This window comes from Temnothorax americanus, unplaced genomic scaffold (genome assembly GCF_048541705.1).
Source record: "Temnothorax americanus isolate GAGA-0224 unplaced genomic scaffold, ASM4854170v1 Scaffold16, whole genome shotgun sequence".
NCBI classification, from domain to species: Eukaryota; Metazoa; Arthropoda; class Insecta; order Hymenoptera; family Formicidae; genus Temnothorax; species Temnothorax americanus.
Window position 1 is genome coordinate 3,447,887 of NW_027509297.1, and position 14,644 is coordinate 3,462,530.

General features: G+C 33.6%; 1 long non-coding RNA gene across 1 annotated transcript; it reads left to right on the forward strand.

The window, feature by feature from the left end:
- Positions 1–1,076: 1,076 nt before the first annotated feature.
- LOC143895543 (uncharacterized) lies at positions 1,077–10,127 on the forward strand. Its single transcript, XR_013256361.1, has 5 exons — positions 1,077–1,411; positions 1,490–1,572; positions 1,948–2,116; positions 2,351–2,400; positions 9,930–10,127. It is a non-coding gene; the product is annotated as an uncharacterized LOC143895543 (long non-coding RNA).
- The last annotated feature ends 4,517 nt before the right edge of the window (positions 10,128–14,644 follow it).

Below are 14,644 nucleotides of genomic sequence, written 5' to 3' on the forward strand. Positions count from 1 at the left end.
AGATCGAAATATTATTGAGAGAGGAATTATCGTCTCACGCAATGTGCTGATACGGCTAATATGGGCCCATGAAATAATGTAAAAATATGCGATAATAGCCCATTCATCGAAACACGAGAAACAGAATATTCGGCATATGTTAATTTTGTACCGCTATAAGATATATAGTATATTAAAAGCCCGGGCACACATAAAAAAAACTTAAGCAGTAAACAATTAAACCAATCACAGTCAAGAACTTAAAGCCCGGTCTACAATCAGTCGTATGTCGGATGTCGGAACACGTTATAGCCGATGGTCCAATGAGAGAAATTCGTTTCCGAAAAAGAAATTTTCTCATTGGACCATCGGCATCGGCTACATTGCGACATCCGACTCCGACATACTGATTGTAGACCGGGCCTAAGGGCTGGTCTACAATGGGTGTTGTAAGTCGTGAGTCGTAAGAATTGACCAATCATAGTCTATTATTCTTCTTGCGGTCGAAAAATAATTAACTGTGATTGGCCAATTCTTACGACTTACGACCTACAACATCCATTGTAGACCGGGCATTTAGGCCCGGTGACATAACGTAAGTGGTAGCGAATGAGTACCGTTGATTTCCTTAGGCCCGGTCTACAATGGATATCGTAATAAGTCGAAGTCGTAAGAAATTGACCACGCACAATCTATTATTCTCCTTGCGGTCGAAGAATAATGTACTATGCGTGGTCAATTTCTTACGACTCCGATTTCCGACATCCATTGTAGACCGGGCCTTACGGCTTAAGTTTTTAAATAATTAAATATTGCCGGCGCGGCGGCGGCGGCGGCGAGAGATCGTTGGCACGCGGACGTGTCGTTTTTTGTTTTTGCGAACGTAGGAATTGTACGCCCGCGTGCTACGCGGTATTTATACAAATAAGACGGTCGTTCGCGCCGTGCTATCACGCGAGATCTTGTCGAAAATGACGTCATAAAATGAAACGTTTCGATTGGATAACTCATGACGTGGCGTCGTGACGCGACGCGCGTCGCGTATAGTGGGAACGCACCCTCATTCTCGACATTCACTTCACATTCACGATTCACGTCTCGACGCTGACCTGACGACGCCCGACGAGCAGCCGAGTGAGCGGCGACGACTCCGTGCGTATAAGCGCTATTTCATCGCGAGATGTGCCGTGATGAGTATCACGATGATATCGCAAATCGCGGGCATTAAAAAGATAGAATATTAAGTAATTCTCTCTTAAATCGTCGAATTATTCCGTGTGCGCGACCGAATAATTTTCGTCGTTGGCGTCGCGCGCGCCGACTGCTCACGAACATGGCCGAAGCACGCCGAAGCGCGCTGGCCGCTGGCCGCGTTGCGCGGCACATACCTGACATACCTCGCGCCTCGCGCGGCTACGGGAATCGGAGTGAGGTGAATACAGGATTAATGTACGCCGAATATAATAAGTTTATTGTGTATCAATGAATAATGGACTGTTATCGCACACAGGATCGAGTGAGAAAACGATCGGAGTGCTGGACTAACGTTTGGTCGAGAATCGTCGCCCGTCGGAGATCATCGTGGCATTTAACGTGAGTACAGAACGAGGCGTAGTGCGTAGTGATGACATGTGTGATATATGTGTCGATCGACCGTTTAACGTTTAACTGCATTCGCATCTCGCGGAATTTTACGCTGTATTTCGAGCTGTCTCGAGCGTATATTTTCGAACGGTTCGCTCGTTTCGTTTCAATTCGGCCGTTGCGCAGGCATTGCAGCGTTGACTCGACTCGCGTTGTAGCCGTCCTGCGTCCAGCGCGTCGCGTCGGTATGAAGTTAGCCGCGCTCAACGGGAAAAGTAGCTCGGTGAATTATTATCGTATTTAAATAATATAGAAGCGCGTCGTAGAACGCAGATCGTTTCATCTCGGGAGTGTCTATAAAGTGTCACGATCGTATTATTACAGTTACTTCGTACTCGATCGCGAAATATTGGACATCGGCTTCGTGAGTGTCCTGTGCAACGGAAGGAGGGGTGAGAGAAAGGAGAAGGAGATCTGACAATCTAACCCAGACGTTCTGAGAGGAGGAGGAGGCCTCGGGCAAGGCATCGGGCCACAGCGGAGCAACCCTGGGGTGAATATTATTTTTTATTTTAAAATTAATAGCTTTTTCCCATTTATTCGGGCCGTTTTATCCCAGATAAATTAGAAATAATTAGAGAAAGTAATGATTTTTCTTGAAAAATGTGGATAATTATATCGGTAAATATAATTGAAAGACGAATTAGACGCGTGTAAAAATTACTCTTTGAAACGTTGATTATTTTGAGCGTTTCTTTAATTCGAATCCTTCGTTTTTATGTTACAGAATTATCGTAGCTACGTGGCTGACTAACTCCGCTCGTTGCGCATCGGTCGGTGAGTGACTTTTTTTTATAATAGGGTGATGAATCTGTGAATATTAGTTGTATATTTATGTATTATTTTCACCTAATAATACAGATAAATGCGACTTGTCACATATTTGTTGCCCTAAAATGGATAGACTAAATCAGACTAGGCTGAATAATAAATCTTAGAGCTCCATTTATTGATTTATTGTATCTACGTAGAGACTGCTCTCGCGTAACATATATGTATAACGTGCTGATTTTATCCTAATCGTTTATAGTTTATCCATCTAGTATTATTATTGTCTTTGTATCAATAAATAAAACAAAATAAAATGACGTGAGATCCAGTAAATATTTTATCGCAAAGTAGAATAATTTTTTTGTAGAAATATCTGAAAGTTGATGTAGTTTTTATATCTATTATATTAAAATGCATATTATAGTCTAAGATGATTACAGATTTTATGTCGTATTAACCATAATTTTAAAAACATTTTATAATAAAGTAACAAGTTATTTATATAAATATATGATATATGTGAAAATGAAAATTTATAAAGACAGATGTAACATGCGCAAGAATATGACAAATTCTTTATATTGTTTACGATACTTATTGCGTGAATATATTGCTTCGGAAATTATCGTTCTTTTTGGATCTCACGTCATTCATTCTGTATATCTCACTTGATATCTGAGGTGAGATCAAATAATGTTCATGATTTATTTCGCGAGTCGGTTTGTGGTTCGCGGATCGGATTGTACTAATTTTTTCCATCATTGATTTATTCATCGATTGAGTTTTTAATTTCGGTGTTTCGTGTACATTATGCTATTTAAATTCAGATATTTGCGTTCGAGATATAATCTCGATTTCGATTAAAACGCGGTTAATATATTCTTTGCATTCTTTGATATAACTCTCTTTCTTGCTTTCTATAATTTTGATATATTTCTTAATCAAAAAAGTTAATTACGCGTATTGTCAAGAATTAAATGCAAAATTAAGTTAAATTTAAATTTAATTAATATTTCATTAATGAACGTGATTATTTATCTTTTTCTTTGTATAATTAACACGCTTTCGTTAACGCGTAATAATTCGTATCGAAGGAGTTTGTCTCCTCATTCTCTAGCTGACGTACAGCCAAAATGGATTTGGCCAGGAACAACCCAAATAGGTAGGTCCAATTTGACCACAAGATACTTTGAAAATTACACATCATATAAGGTACAGTCTAATTGACCAAAATGTAAGTGTAAATCGCGATTAAGTGATTTCGCAAGAATCTAGATTTATATCCAACACAAAATAATTATTATATTAAGTACGATTAGATACCCATGGTATCCACGGTTTTACTTCTCATTTGTGTAGGAAGAATACGGATAGGTAGAAATACGCGAATAGGTATAAATGAATAAAAATACAGGGGTAGACAAGAAAATATAAATAAATAGAAATACGGGTAGGTAGGGACTTAAACATAATAAATTAGTTTCTGTATACACATATATGTCTATATATATATATATACATATAATTTTTCCAACAAACTGCGCGCCGATTATTTGTCGGACTTCTTCTAGATTATTCGTCGGACTATTTCTCTTATTATTATTTATTCACGTCGCCTGAGAAAGACGTTTCAAACTATTATTAACCGGTTATTGCGATAAATATTACTACATGCTTCGGTGGTCGAATTGGAACGACGCTCTACACGGTATGAGGGAGGTTCCAGGTTCGAACCTTGGCTGAGGTAATATTTTTCGCAATAAATTTCTTTACAGTTTTTAGATAATTAAATCGAGTCGATTTAATTCCGGGGAGGGAAGGGTTTTTAATTCTAACAATTATTGTGTTTTAAGTTCGACAAATAATCGGCGCGCAGTTTGTTGGAAAAATTATATGTATATATATATATAGACATATATGTATACAGAACTAATATAAGGCTGTCAAAGACCTAAGCTTGGATCGCATGGCTTTTGATTCTAATTGATTGTATATCGTTACGATCCTATTTCTCTTATTATTTTATAATAAATTAATATTAAAAAAATTAAAATCCTGCAAATATTAAATAACACTTAATAAAAAATAAAATTCTGCAATCACGAAGTTAAACTTTTTTTTTTTAATTGGATATAATTGAATTACTTAATATAATTTACATAATTACTTAATAAATTGAAATATTTGAAATATGAAATAAATACTTAAAAAAAAAATATATATATATATATATATATATATAATGATGAAATTGAATACTTAAATAATTTAAATACTTAATAAATTACAATTAGATATGCTGTCCATGTATTCTTAGTTACATATTAATGTAACCAAGAATACTTGGACATTATAATTTTTATATTTGATGACTGAAAAAAAGGGTTGAAAATTGAATAAAACTTAAAATTAATTTTAAAAATAATTTTGCAAAAATTAATTTTAAGTTAATTAATTATAAAATTAATTAATTTTAAATTTCTAGTTTGCAGAATTATTTTTCTTTGTAAAATTGTATACAGTTATAAACTATGTAATGTAAAATTTATGTAATACTGGATAATAATAAAATAAAAAATAATGAACTTTTTTTGACGCAATTAGCTTTTAAGAAGGCAAAAATAGTATTTATAATTAATTATAATGTAGTTTTCTTTAAATAGAAAGAAAGAAAGGAAAAGTGTATTAATTTGATCGACGATTGCTTTAAACTCACAGAGCAATCACTTCCAAATATTATAGAAACACTTCGTTTTATTAATTTATTAAACATATTATATTTTTGGGGTAATAACTATTCCGGTAACTATAATGATTTGTCAAAGTAATCTTTTGCATTTGCTTATTTCATTAAATACGAACACTATTATATGAGAATTATGAATTTTATTGTTCTCGCGCTAATTTCACAGCGTGCACGGCGATAAACCTACAACGAAATCGCCGATGTCCCGACAAAAGCGAGGGTGCTTCTGTACCTCGCGAGGCGCTCTTCTAACCTCGCGAGGTGCTTTTCTACCTCGCGAAACACAAAATGTAGCGACATATATTGCAAGATTAGCTCTTAAAATTTCTTTAGAAGCACTTCGTTTTATTAATTTATTAAACATATTATATTTTCGGTAATAACTATTTCGGAAACCATATAATGATTTGTCAAAGTAATCTTTTGCATTCTTTTATTTCATTAAATACGAACACTATTATATGAGAATTATGAATTTTATTGTTCTCGCGCTAATTTCACAGCGTGCACGGCGATAAACCTTCAACGAAATCGCCGATGTCTTGACAAAGGCGAGGGTGCTTCTGTACCTCGCGAGGTGCTCCTCTAACCTCGCCAGGGTGCTTCTGTACCTCGCGTGGTGCTCCTCTAACCTCGCGAGAGTGCTTCTGTGCCTCGCGAGGTGCTCCTCTAACCTCGCCAGGGTGCTTTTGTACCTCGCGTGGTGCTCCTCTAACCTCGCGAGGGTGCATCTGTGCCTCGCGAGGTGCTCCTCTGACCTCGCCAGGGTGCTTCTGTACCTCGCGTGGTGCTCCTCTAACCTCGCGAGGGTGCTTCTGTGCCTCGCGAGGTGCTCCTCTGACCTCGCCAGGGTGCTTCTGTACCTCGCGTGGTGTTCCTCTAACCTCGCGAGGGTGCTTATGTGCCTCGCGAGGCGCTCCTCTAATCTCGCGAGGCGCTCTTCTACCTCGCGAAACACCAAATGTAGCGACATATATTGCAAGATTAGCTTTTAAAATTTCTTTAGAAGCACTTCGTTTTATTAATTTATTGAACATATTATATTTTTGTGGAAATAACTATTCCGGTAACCATAATGATTTGTCAAAGTAATCTTTTACATTCTCTCATTTCATTAAATTCGAACACTATTATATGAGAATTATGAATTTTATTGTTTTTGCGCTAATTTCACAGCGTGCACGGCGATAAACCTACAACGAAATCGCCGATGTCCCGACAAAGGCGAGGGTGCTTCTGTACCTCGCGAGGCGCTCCTCTAACCTCGCGAGGTGCTCTTCTACCTCGCGAAACACAAAATGTAGCGACATATATTGCAAGATTAGCTCTTAAATTTTCTTTAGAAGCACTTCGTTTTATTAATTTATTAAACATATTATATTTTCGGGGTAGTAACTATTCCGGAAACCATATAATGATTCGTCAAAGTAATCTTTTGCATTCTCTTATTTCATTAAATACGAACACTATTATATGAGAATTATGAATTTTATTGTTCTCGCGCTAATTTCACAGCGTGCACGGCGATAAACCTTCAACGAAATCGCCGATGTCCCGACAAAAGCGAGGGTGCTTCTGTACCTCGCGAGGTGCTCCTCTAACCTCGCGAGGGTGCTTTTGTACCTCGCGTGGTGCTCCTCTAACCTCGCGAGGGTGCTTATGTGCCTCGCGAGGCGCTCCTCTAATCTCGCGAGGCGCTCTTCTACCTCGCGAAACACAAAATGTAGCGACGTATATTGCAAGATTAGCTTTTAAAATTCCTTTAGAAGCACTTTGTTTTATTAATTTATTAAACATATTATATTTTCGGAAATAACTATTTCGGTAACCATAATGATTTGTCAAAGTAATCTTTTGCATTCTCTTATTTTATTAAATACGAACACTATTATATGAGAATTATGAATTTTATTGTTCTTGCGCTAATTTTACAGCGTGCATGGCGATAAACCTTCAACGAAATCGCCGATGTCCCGACAAAGGCGAGGGTGCTTCTCTACCTCGCGAGGTGCTTCTCTACCTCGCGAAACACAAAATGTAGCGACATATATTGCAAGATTAGCTCTTAAAACTTCTTTTATAAAATTATACTGAGTTGAAAACGCACGAGAATAAGTTTTCAGGAATAAAGAAACGATATAGAATTTATTATGTCGAATTTATAAATTATCGAAGGGGTTGGAAATAAGAAATTCATACAAATAAAGCAAAATTGGTAAATAACAGACGTTTTATATAAATAACACTAAAAAGATAAACCAAAAAAGATAGTTATGAAAGAATATCAAAAGAACCTTTTTAAAGTGCTGCGAAAGGACTACCTTTGACTACCTTAACTTTAAAATCAAGTACATATACAGCCAATACCGAAGCAGAAAAAAGGAGGGAAAATTGTCCCTAGCAACTTTAGGATGCAAAGAATTATGGCCGCGTTTAGCTAGGATGACTGTCTGAAATTGAGTGAGATTTAGGAATGGCTGAGCAATTGAAGTGCTAGAGCCGAAGGATTATGTGTAAGGGACCGAAGCTCAGAACTGTATGTGCAAGGAGCCGAAGCTTGGAACTATCTGACTATTCGCGGCGTTTTTCGCCCTATTTATACCCAAAAATGACCAGAATCTCCCGCGCGAGTTTACCGCCATTTCCACGCGTCTTAAAACAATTTTTTTTTATTATATAATATTTAATATATATATATATATATATATAATGACTTGATAATATAATTATATTAACTAAACGGTCATATTAAAACAGATTTCCCATATGATGAAACAGTGGGTACGGGTGATGAAGTTTGCACCCCTAGTTTAAAATTCGATAGTTCTGATTAGAGTTCCAGCTTCTTTTCGAAGAATATAAAAGTATTTTTATGTTTATAAAAAGAGTTCCTGCGATTAACACTATGAAAAAGGCAATTAAAAAATGGGGTGCTAACCTCACACCTAACTTTAAAACCGAATAGTTCTGAATAATTCATTTGAAGAATTTTGACGACTAGAGTTCCTAATACAAGTAAAAATTTTTGGTTTTTTTTAAAACAAAAAAAATAAAAAAGTTTTATTTTAAACCAGAATATTTCTAAGTAACTCATTTGATTCCTTTCGAAACGTTCTAGAGTTCCTGATAAGTAAATAATTCCAAAACCTTAGAATTTTTTTAAAAAATCATCATCAAAACTTACGCAAATGTTGTTCACGCGGCAGACCTTTGAAGTCGAATATCTTCTTAACTAGTGACCGGATCGTTTTCGATCATAGAAATTTCTTTCATAATTTTTAGAGTTCTACTAAAATACGGGACTCTTATCAGAACGTCTAGAACTTTCAAAATAATTTTTATGCGGACTTAGTCGAATTTTACGCGTTGCATCCTCGAAGTCGAGTATCTTCTTAACTAGCCATTGAGAAGTTAATATATTATGTTTTGCTCAACATTTAGGATATAAGTTAAAAGTACCAATACCCGGACATGTACCTATATCTGGACACCTTTATTATTTATAAGTATAACGCGAATTAAAATCAAAGATAAAAATATTTTTTTTGTAGTTTAAAACTTTAGTTATGATATCCAAACGTTTATTTCCATAAATTTATATTTTTTTAAAGGTATCTAGACATAGATACGTGTCCAGGCATTGGTACATTTACCTACTCTTAAGTGTCCGAGTATTAGTACCTTTATACCTTAATTGGATTTGAAAATTAAATAATTTTTCTCCACATATGCAAAATAAAGATAAACTCTATATTCTACAAATTTAGATTTTGTATTAGACATAATAATTAAATGTCTAATACAAAATCTAAATTTGTTCGAATTTTTATTAGAGAATTCGATAATTTGTATATATGACAATTAAAATTAAATCCATATAATTAATTGCATCTTTAAGCTTATCGGTTAAATGGGTTTTGATAAATAATAACATTTATCTTGTGTCTTTACTAAATCTAGTATTTATTGGTACCTACAGTTTATGATGATGAATAGGTCACAAAAGAGTACTTTTTAATGAGAAGTAGATTACAGCGGATATACTGAATAGACCTCGGGCGCGAAACTCACGCCTTGTAATGACAGTGCAGCGAAACTGCAACGTCACAGTATATATGCAACTGTATGTACCTACATCGTAAGCCACAAGAATGTATACTAAAGTCAAGACTACGCGATTATTGTTGGTTTGAAATATTTAATACTTTATAAAATAAATTAATTTCGAATATGTTTTTTGCATTCTGACTAATTTTGACGAATGTGTTGTCATCGCACACTGAATCTAGTAATTAAATAATAAAATTAACTTTATTTGTTAATAATAAAATATGTAAAGCAGTTTCTTGCAATTATTTCATGCCAATAAATTTTGTATCTTGGAAGGAATTATGTAATTCTATTTATGAGCCAATTTATAAATTTAAAATTGTTTTATATATTTCTTACATATTTTGTTTATTGAAAAAGAGACTTTATATTTCTGATAGTTTTTGGTTGCATGCGAAGCATTTATAGTTTATGGTCGTAAGTAATGAAATTTCTCAATCTTTTAGTATTTTGCGCTGGAATTGTATCTAAGACAGAGCAATGTCTTTGAATCCCGAATGAAATAGCTACGAAAGATACGTGACACTCAATACAATTTGTATCGGATCGCCCCGTTTTCTCTCGGAGGACATGGGAGAATGGTGGAGTACAAAATTCACAACACGATCTCCTTTATAGTGTCGATCCTGAGAGAGCCATTTGTATTAAAGATGCATAATTCCCTTGCGTTGTTTTTCAGGATTCATTCGCAAACAGAAGGCAAAAGCATTCTGCGCTCAAAAATGACTACTGACGTCAAACGCGGACAACGTTGCAAACAAGTAAATATTTTTACCTCTCTCTGCTTCACACAATTTACGAGCCAAGATTACAATAACAAAATATCAAGAATTATAAGTTTACTAAAATCATAAACTGTTGTAATCTGTGATTAAGAAATATAATACCTAATTTACATTTAAAAAATAAATTATTATAATATATTATTATGCAATAATAAAGGATATTGATTAATTACATTATTACATTATACATTAATAAAGGTAAATATTTATCTTAATACATTTTAATAAGATAAAAATGTATACTAAAACACATACTGTAAATTGTATTAAATTGGTTAACATTAATTGTAAGATAAACAATACATTTTTCAATTATATAATAAATGTTAACATTACTAAGAAAATATTTTTCAAGAATCATTATTCTTTTTATCTTATAAATGTTGGCTTGTTTAACTTACTGCGATTTATTAAATATGCTCCGTCATCTGACTAAGGCCACATAGATGATAGATATTAATCTGTTTTTTGATAAAGATATATATGCTTTTAATAAAAACATATTTCTATCTAGAACTTTAATTTAACCGTTTCATAAGAAAAATGAGATGACTTTTTTAATGTATCTACATAGATTATTCTCGCGAAGACGTATAAGAGTCACGGTCATTTACACATTATGATCTTTCTATTATCGCTAATACCGGGCAGATTGAATTCATCCTATCTCTTACACCACGCAGCTCGTTTTCCATCGACATTCTAGTCGAGCACCTACCGAATACGAAGAAAGAAATCCTCGTAAAATTTTAGTGACCCTATAAACGTGAATGCTATCTCACAAATTTGTATGCTCGCATCTCGTCGGCTCGTTTTCGAAAGTCTGAATATCAAAGAAGTTACAAAGTACCTTTTTACCGAAAAAATTGTCTTTCTTCTCTTAACGATTATCTGATAGAATCAAAACGTTCCGTGATCTACCATTTCATGTCAGAATTCACTTTATCGAATCATCGGTATTTTTCCTAGTAATTTGACATTTTATCAGTATTTTCTTCTATTTCATTGTTTTCGCCTTATTAAAATGATGAATTAATCATCATCATACATAATGTGTTTTTAGGATTACAGAGTATCTTTAATAAAACACAATGTTAATGGAATTAACCAAGCTAGTATTTACGAAATAGAAAAGGCACAATAATTCTTGAAAAATATTTTCTTAGTAATGCCAGCAATTATTATTTAATCGAATATAAAAATTGATTGTTTATCTTACAAATGTCAACTAATTTAATTTATTATATAATATTATTAGAAATGTTTTAAAGGCATTCACATTATTAGCCATATTTTTACGTAACTGTTATCTTATTTTTATACAGTATTATGTCTTCCGTATATACGATCATCTTTTTCGTAACCGATATCAAAACAATATATGATAAAAAGCTTTTGTTCAATTTTATTAACTAAAGAGTAAAGGTATTTGCTCGAGGTCATATGAAAGAATGAAAAATTTCTCGGAAATATTCTCGATACGGTCCGCGGTAAAAATGGAAAATAGCTAAATGTGTAGCATTCAGTGGATGGGCTTTCCGTCGAATCGGATAAGATTGATTCAAGCCGGCGGATTTTTGCTGGGAGGATCAGAAATTGGCTTAAACCCTAATACCCAGCTCGTTTCGATGAAGAGTGCAAAGTGTGGTACGTGCCTTGCGAGAGAGGCAACCTAAGCATCCTGAAAGGATTCTAGGATCACGAGAGCTGATACATTTTCGGATCTTTGTGACGGGACTAGAGAACGACAACAGAGCTCGATATAACTTTACTGGAAGATTTTGACTACAAAGAAGTATAGGTGCATTATCGTTTTTAAAATAAAAAATTCTATTAAAAGTATTTAAACTTCCTAATATTAAATAGGGACTTCAAACAATATCTTTTTTTATTAAAAAATAAAAAAGATTTAAATGGCACTTTATACTTTATTATATACAAAAATAAAAATGAAAATTAAGAATTAATCACATATTGTTAAAAAGGATGATTACTTTCGGGATCCGTTAGAATTCTACACATAAATTCCAGAATTACTTACAGGAGTTAACTGCAATTTTTCTTCTTTCATGTAATCCTTAAATTATAAAAGTAATAAGAAATTTTAAATTATAAATAGATGTTGTAAAAATTATTATTTCTAAATAACATTGCATATTTTCTGTTAAAAAATGTTTGCAATTAAGTATTTCTAACTCAACTTGCCTGTTGGATTGGTTACAAACATCGCCGAGTAATTTTCCGACATGAAGCAAGCTCAGTGCGCCTGTGAATCATGTTCCATCTCCCATAAGGTTCTATGAACCGATAGAGGATTTTGAAACGTGACCTGATTCCGTCATAGTCCCAGGATGCAATCATCGTTTGATCGCAAACGGGCGGGTCGGGGAAGGATTGCAAGAGGAATGGACGAAGGATAGTGATATGGGGATAATGGAGAAGAAGTTTTAGTCGGAATTGAGAGTGGTGTAGAGCAACAATCACGAACGATTGAATCGATCTTGTGAGAGAAACCTACGAGCATTGTATCTTCGATTCTTTCGCGCGATACACTGCAAATCCAAGTGTGTTTTATTTTTACACGCATAAAAGTGTAAAAATGACACAATTAGATGGAATAAGCTCTTTTTACATGTTTCTTTATGTGTTAAATTATCATGTAACACGTTAAATCGTATTAAATTAAAAGTTAATACGCTTAATCGCGTTAAATGACGTGATTTAAAACGAATGTAAGAAGCGCTTCAGCTAAAATAACGCATTTGGATTTGCAGTGTATCATTTTGTTTCTTTATGTATCCGAGTAGAAAGAAAGTAAGACTTATAAGTATACTTGTAAACGGTAATTTAATGTAATTATTTTCTTTAAGCAATGGATAGTGGGTTGTCAAATAGAGGTAGCTTCTCAAGCTATCGCATATTTTACAGCGATTAAAATCGAGGATACAGTAAATGCGTATACATATATGGATTTATGAAAAACGAAAAACACGGCGTCACAGAGAATATGTAAAATTATGGCGCTATCGTGACTAGAATTATTTATATAATGACAACACTTGCGTTGGCGTGCATATATACTGAAAAATATGAATTCTCCGGGCAAGTAACTCACCACTGTCTGTCCTACAAGCCACTACCATTCGTCGACATGTCTCCTTTTGTAGAAAAGTAAAGTTTAGTAAATGAATAAACAAACATCATTTTTAGTGTTCAATGGATTTCACAGAAAGCTTATATTTAATATTAGAAATAGAAATCAGATGTGACTACCTTTGACATCGTTAACAAATTTTGAATAATAACTTTATGTTAAAAATTGATCAAAATATGGTTTCTTTTCTTTTTACATTAAATTTACTTTATAGTATAGGATTAAATAAATCAAAATTAATAATTAATATTTTGTTATAATTAACATTCTGACGAAAAATGTCAGTTGCAGTATTATGCCTATAATTTAATTATCTATAATTTACAAGCTTTACTTTCAAAAACAATTAATATTAAAATCTTTATTTAACCCAAATATTAGGGGCCACTAAATTTTGATAATCAAGAAACAAGAAATTATTTTGTAGATTTATTTTGTATCGTTAAAGCTTTTACATCAGTAAACGAAAAGATACCTAACTGTTGAATTCATTATTTGTCCTGATTATTGCTTCAAATTAAAATTGTTCTTTCCATGGGAGTAATTTTTTTTTTAAATAGAAAAAAGGTTGCTTGAATAAAGATTGTATTATGATGGTGGAAAATTCAAGAGAAAACTTATCGTTAAAAATCTCAATACCACGCGATATTCTTGTATAGGTATACGCTGTATAATTTTGCCAATAACCACCACTTTTAATGCAACCCGTGCGTCCTATATATGATATTACGCTTACCGTGATTACCTTATCTGCCTGTCGTGACAGTGGGTGTACCAAATTTGCATGCACTGTAGGTACCATTGTATAACGCGCTGTAGCGTCCATTATCTTTGGCGAGTTGTAGCACGTGCCCGTTCTGTTTTAACATAGTTCCAAATGTAGTATATCGACCAATGTACATAGAATGATACATATCTAACAATCTGCAAGCTACGTGCAACCATTCGTGCAATTATGTAATTTTCGAGCGTTTGCGAGATTTGGTAATTAATTAAACGAAAAAGATGCAGATTTTGATGTAAATTTTCTCTCCCTCCTAATTTTTCTAAATATTATTTAATTTGTAGATTTTCAGAAATGGAGAATTAAGTTGTTAAAAAAGTAGATAATTTGCAAATAACTGTACAAAATGCTTATTTATAAAAACGTTATGCTATAGATGAAAAAGAAAGTCATATACACATAGAATAAAAATGTATATATGATAATTATATTTGAGTTAGTTAGAATAAATCAGCCAATTTTCTAAATTGCATTTAAGATATTTTTTATTCAAATTATTATATATAACAGAAAAAAAAGAGAAATATCATGGCACGTCAAAAAAACAACACCAATCTTTTATGAGAGAATGGTTTAGATTGAAATGACTAAATCTTACAAATAAGAGAAAGAGAGAAAGAGGGAGTGAAGCAAAAAAAAGAGAGAGAGGGGGGGGAGAGAGAGAGAGAGAG